Raw genomic sequence first — 7,253 nt, forward strand, 5'->3', positions numbered from 1 at the left:
TATAATTTTCATGACAGCTTTGGAAGATAAGAAAAGCTGGCGTACTCTATCAGTGTTACGGCTGTGAATACAGGCATACCTAGAAGATATTGTGGGTTCATTTCCTGACCACCACAATCACGCGATTATTGCAGTAAAGCAGGAGTATTTTTTGCTGATGGAGGTTCTTGCCTTCGATTTGTAAACCACAACATCTGTGAAGTGCAGTAAAATGACGTATGCCTGTACTGACTCAAAGAACAACTTCTTTTCACCGGAACAACTTTTTAACCAAAGCCGCATTGCTAATAGAAAAGAATCCATCTCTTCTTTCTGTATTATGTTAAAGTAGTGAAGTTGCTACATTTTAACCACTTAGCATCTGGAGTTTTTCAGTTCCCTGATAATACTTCTATAAAATTTAATATTAAAAAGTTAACATAAGGAGGCGGAGCGGGTAAATCCTGGACTCACCTTCTCCCATGAACACATCAAAATTACAACTAAATTGTAGAACTGAGAACCACCTGAATGACTATCTGAACAGAATTCCTATAACTAAGGACATAAAAAAAAAGCCATATTGATACAGGTGAGGGGCACAGACTTGGTCCAGGCAGGTATCACACCCACCACGTGACAATTTATAAATGGGAGGGATAGCTTGACTACGGAGGTGCTCCCTGAGAAGTGAGGGATCCCAGCCTCGCATGGAGCTCCCAAGCCCAGGACATCTGTGCCAGGAAGAAGAGTTCCCATAACATCTGGTTTTGAAAACCAATGGGAATTACAGTCAAGAGAGACAAAGGAGAGCAGGAGATTGGTAAAGGGCTCAAACATGCTCCAAGCTCTAGCACAGAAGCACCTGGGTCATATTGGGAAGAATTAAATCGACTAAGGAGAGGACCATATAGGGGCAAGGAATGGGACTCAGGAGGGATGCGCTGGTGGGGACCACTTCCTTTGTTGTGCCCTTCTCGCACCTAGCTGTCCTGAAGCAGGCGAGTGTAAAATCTGTTCTCTGTTAACCTAACTGCTTGCCCCATGCCCAACTTGCTCACCTGTCCATATTCTCTTCGAGCAGCTCCAGACCCTCCACACAAGCAGCAGCCCTCCTCAGAGCACACTACAATCTCCCAAAAGCTCCACACGAGTGGTGGCCAGCCTCAACACATTGTAGCTCCCACCAAGCCTGGTACAAGTGGCATCCAGTCTTAGCTTGCAACGTAACTCCTACCAAGCAGCCCAAGCCTGACATAAGTGGTGTCTGGCCTCAGACCACACCAGAGCCTCACTTAAGCACCTCCCACTCCATGGGGTCACAATGGCTCAACCTCTGGTCAAAGCCAGTCAGGTTGAAGGTCACCCCCACCAAATGACATGCCAGCAGCAATCATGGCCCAATTACAACAGGCACCCCTAGAATACCTGCCTCAGATGATTGGGAGGACTGTACCACTGGACTCCTCAGGACACCTACATAAGGCTACTCTGGAGACTGGGATAGAGCAGATCTACCAAACACAGGGTGGCTGGATTTTTTTTAAAGATCTGTACATATGTATCCTACAACAGACTCATTTCATAACCAAAAGACTGAAAGTGAAGGGATAGGCATAAAAACAGATCAATGGAACAGAACAGAAAGCCCAGAAATAAACTCATGCTGATATGATCAAAGTATAACAAAGGCAAAAATATACAATGGATAGTCTCCTCAATAAATGGTGTTAGGAAAACTGGACAGATATATGCACCATATGCAAAAATAAACTCAAAATGGATTATTAAAGACTTAATTGTAAGATCCGGAACCATAAAATTCTCAGAAGAAAACATAGGCAATACATTCTGACAGTGGTATTAGAAATATATTTTCAGATGTGTTTCCTTGAGCAAGAGCAACAAAAAAATAAATGAGACTTAATCCAAAAAGCTTTTGTATAACGAAGGAAACCATCAAAAAGAAAAGGCAACCTACTGAATGCGAGAAGATATTTGCAAATGATATTGATAAGGGATTGATATCCAAAATATATAAAGAACTTATACAATGCAACAACAAAAAAAACTCCACTCCAATTAAAACATGGGCTGAAGATCTGAATAGACATTCCTCGAAAAAGAGTCTAACTAGTAATAAAGCGTGATGTGTATGAAATAAAAAAACAAACTATGAAAAATGTCACTGAACTACTAATCATCAAGAAATACAGGTTGGTTTTAGGGTAGTCTTTAAAAAAACATGGCAAACACATGAAAAATGCCGAACTTCACTAATCATCAGAGAAATGCAGGGTTAGTTTTTGAGGCCAGTCTTTAAGATTTATTCTGATTACTGGAGGACTCCTAGCTGTCTCTTCTGGTTCTTTCTGGCGAACTAGCTGGTTTGCAGTTTAGCTTATTGCTCTCTTGGAGCCACTAGCCTCCTCTTAATTGTTTACTACAAAACTCCATTGTTTTCAAAAACACCTTTAGGCTTGAACTTCATTCTATTTCTAATAATGTCAGAGTTCTCAATTCTTTAAGAACTGCCTATTGCCCCTGGGCAAAATCTCTCAGCCACTGCTCCAGAATTTCCCTGAATGACACCTACTTTACAAACTGGACAGAGACAACAGCCTCCGGTCTTTTCTTGTTTCTCATGGCATGGAACTGCTGCCTTATGACCAGGCTTCCCATATTCTCGGCCTGCTGTACTTTAGGGAAAGGCTCCATTCTACAATGTGGGCTTGGAGGAAGGAAGACTCAAGCACCTCAGCTGCACTTGCCTGGAATATATCCTCTGCAACACAGAGCTGGCGGCCTTGAGAAATGCTGGCAGCCTCTCCCAGGGAGGTGAGGGACAGGTGAAAGGGAGCCTGTCTTCTTGGCCAAACCTGCTCTGTGTGGAGCTTCTATCATACTGGCTTGGGTTTGGAGCGAAGAGAGCAGCTTGTGACTTGAGCACCACAGATTCTCACTGTTCTTATTGAATCTAGATTTTCTTGATTAAATGTTTCTTCATTTGCTGTATACCCTTAGGACAGTTTCTGGAGACTTTAGATGGTTATTTTTTTCATTTTTTTTTTTTTTTAACAATTATGGTTGTTTTGAAGAAGAACAAGTCCATAGATCTTATAGATATTATACTGCCATTCCAGAAGTAGAACTCTCTTAAGTCTCACTTAATCTTTATTTTCTTCTTCGTCTTTTTTTCTGTGTACAATTTATTGAAGAAATCAAATTTGTCCTATAGAGTTTCTTACTAATGTTGCCGATTGCTTTGATGGCTTTTAACATGATCCTCTGTCCTCTGTATTTCCTGTGTGTGGGTAGTTGTATCTAGAGTTGTATCTATCCAACAGAAATATAATGCAAGTCCTTGTATAATTTTAAATTTTCTAGTAGTTATAATAAAAAGTAAAAAAAAGTATGAAAATAATGCTAATGATTTATTAAACTCCCAAATTAATGATTTTTTAAGCCTCATATAGCTAAAACATTTGAACATGTAATCAATTTTAAAATATGTAATGCTATCATTTACACATTTTATTTCATACTAAGTCTTAAAAATTCATTATGTATTTTACTTTTAAGGTACATCTCAATTTGGACCAGCCACATTTCCAGTGCTCAAAGCTACATGTGACTAGTGGCTGCCATTTTGGACAGCACAAAATCTAGAAATTGGATTTACTTGGAAATTTTAACTAAAACAATAAAGATTGTGTCAGAGTTCATTTTTGTTTTGTCAGCCTCCCCAACCCCAAGGAGTAGGACATACTGACCTAATTACAAATAAATTTTATTATTATTTTGCCATATTCAGATACCGACATAGTAACTTCAAATTTAAGAAACACTTTTATAGTTAGATATGAAAGGTTTTGTACTTTCAAATCAAATTACTTAAAGTAAATTTGGAATATATTTTTAAAATAGTGATTACTGTATGATCCGAATAATTGTTTTTAAGTGTGCATTTAATTACTTTTTCTAAAGAGTTGATCACTCTTACACTAAAATATGACAACCTTGCTGAAAGGAATAATTCTAATTCCTCCTCTAATATTTAAAAAAAAAATTCCCAAAGACAACTATATAGGTAAAACAGAAATGGCCACTCTATTTCTTAAAATCTGAACTTCTGTCCTACAGATCTATAATGCTGTCTCTCAGTTCCTTTCACATAGAAAACTGGTCCCATCATAGTAAGTGAACTCATAAAGATCTCTTACCTCCTCTTCTCTCATTTATCTAATTTATCTGTCAAGGCATGAACCCATTGCTCTCACTAGTGTAGCCCGTACTTTAGAAAGTATACACTCAACCTCACTGGGGGATGGACCACATGTTAACCACGCACTGTATACCATGCATTTCACATACATCACACTTTTTCCACAACTCCCTATGTTAGATATTTACCCCAGTTTGTCAAATGAGATAGATAACTGGCTCCAGAGAGAGCAAGTTAAGTTGTATCCAGATCACTGGGATCTCAAGAAGTAGGGCTAAGACACAAATCCTCTTTGTCTCTCCGTCAACTCCCAAATTCTGTGCTCTTTCTAGAACAGCACATTGTCTCCCAGTTAAGCAGCTAGTTAGCATTATTACAAAGGTGTCTATAATTGAGGAGGAGTTATGATCAACAAACAATAGACAGTCCAGGTTTAGGGCTAGCTCCACCCAGCTGCAGAAAAATGTTAGCTAGCTCTGTGACTTGGCTAAAGTCCTTTAATCTGAGTTTCAATCCTCTCATTCATAAAATAAAATATTCCCTCCACATGCAGGGAATATTGTTTTGCCTGACTAGGGCTATTATGTTCCAAATATAAGTATATAAAATTTGAATATTAAATGAGTTTACACACTTGATGATATACAAAACTTTAATGAAAAGACTAATTGAATGACGGCATATTAATTAGAATAAGCTCATTGTTAATGTTCTGCAATATTGTTCCTCTGTGGGTTTTCTCTTTATCATAGACTAGCACCCTGTATAGAAGTGATGGAATTTGCCATAATGCTGCGGATAATGTGTCTTAAATAATTTCAGGTCTTTGTACTATGACTAGAGTGGAGCCTTTAACAGAAACCAATTAAGCTAAACATAACCATTTGGTTTAAATTAGCAAAGTCTTGTAAATGGCACTGATATTTTTATGAGACTGTTTATCTGAACTACTACTTCTGAAAATTGTGTTTTCCTCTGTTACCTGTGCTTATTGATAGCCATGAAAATGGCAAAATTACTTACATCAAAGTCAATATTCTATAACACTATATAAACATAAACGAAATAGTAAAAGATAAGATCTAAGAAGGATATAGGATCCAAGGTAGATTATTCTCTTTAATTAAGATGAAAGAGAAACAAGTGGAAGTAACTGAGATTTGATAGTAGTATACCATGAAGGGAGGATATGAGCAGAATAGAATCAATCAGAGAGAGAGAATCAATGAGTAAATTGCTCAGATTGGTTTTGTTTTCCTATAACTATAAGCAAACCACTTAATCTCTGAATCATAGTTCCTTCATCTAAATTACAGAATGAGGCAATTTGATCTCTTCCTGCTCTGATACTTTGTGACCACAAAACTAAGTTAGGTGCCAGAGTAGTATATTATAGCCCTCCACTCTCACCCCATGCCCCCAAATGCCAAAAGTCTGCAAGTACTATATTTGTGGTACCTGCATATAAATATGTAGAGATATAGCTATCTTAATTTCCTATTCAGGCATGATATACCTCTGGCTTGGAAACTCCTTGAGAGATCCGAGCACTTAGTTCACAGAGTGAAATAATCAGACATGAAAATGCACCAGTTCCTCCCATTGCTGTGTTGAGTTTTGATAATCCTTGTTACTCAGTGGTTGGCTACTTTAACAAAAGGATGAATATAAGTGATCTGAAACTAGCACATTAAGTGGAAATATTGATATTATATTCTAACTCACTTAGGAAGGTAAAGTTAAACTTTTTGTTCCCTCAGAAATGCCTGTCTGCAGTTGTGAAATTTGAGTTGATTAGCCCAGACTCATTTGGTGAGCAGTATCTAATGCCAGAAAGACCATTGGTCTAGGAGTCAGACCACTAGCTCCAGCTCTACCTCTTACTAGCTTTGTGCTTGTATTAAGTTTATATGAGGCTTTAATTTTTTTTTTTTATCACTAAAAGGGCTGTGTTTTGTTACATGGCCCTACTTCAATAAATAAAAAACGTATGGCTTTGCTGCTTAATTGCAGCTTCTTTTGGTGCTGGAGAGAAGGAGAAACATGCAGCTTAAAAGATTTCATTTCTGAATAACAGTAGATCCTGTACCTACTTAGGTTTGAGATGCCCTCAGCCTGAATCTCTGCAGACTTTACCCAAGAGAACAGATTAGAGTCAGAACTCCTCACTAGCAACTATGAATTATGAATTCCACAGCATGATGAATAAAAGTAAAAAATGAAATGAAGGAGCAGGCTGTATGACATACCAGAAGCACTCATATTTGTTGAATGGAGGAGACCATAGACTAATGAAGGTAAGAGAAGGTAGGTGTACAGCTTTTACTTACATTCAAAGTCAAGGTAAAAATGAAGGGCCAAAGCTTGCCCTATGTAATCAAATCTATTTCTTAGGCTCCAAGTACTCCCAGAAACCATTACAGAGTTATATATTCTACAACTTGGGCAGCATAGTCCATTAATTTTAGTCAGGCAGTGAGGTTGCTAAAGAAAATTGAATACAGGCTTTCCAGTCTCAGAATAGTGTCTCACTGGATAGTTGAGGCTGCTTTCCATTCCTCACATCCCTCAACATCAGGAGGGAAGATTGGCTTGCTTTCTGTTCCACAGTGACTCTTAAAAAACATTGCTGTTTCATTCCTGTGTGTGAGCACATTCTTTGAGTTTCATGAGGAACTAATTCTCAGTCTAATTCTTATGGTTTTGATCCCATGAAGGAGCATGGAAACGTGATTGGCTATCAAAACTAAACTATCCAGAAAATTTATCTTTATTCATGTGTCCAATAATCAGGAATATCTTGAACCAAGGAAAATGAATTGTTATTTTCTGACTTTATTTAATCAGATTAGGCCGCCTTGAATATGTCTGCATTTTGGAAAACCTCTAGCAGTGGTGATGTGCATGCCGGTAATATGGGCTTATATTTTCCAATTCAGGATGTTATAGAATCTACCCCTAGGCAGCTCTTGGAGAGCAAAGAAAGTATAGCCCAACTCTCAACTCAGTCACAATAGCTCTGCTAAATTACTGGAAAAATCAGTTAAAT

This window comes from Pteropus medius, unplaced genomic scaffold (genome assembly GCF_902729225.1).
Source record: "Pteropus medius unplaced genomic scaffold, Ma_sr-lr_union100, whole genome shotgun sequence".
NCBI classification, from domain to species: Eukaryota; Metazoa; Chordata; class Mammalia; order Chiroptera; family Pteropodidae; genus Pteropus; species Pteropus medius.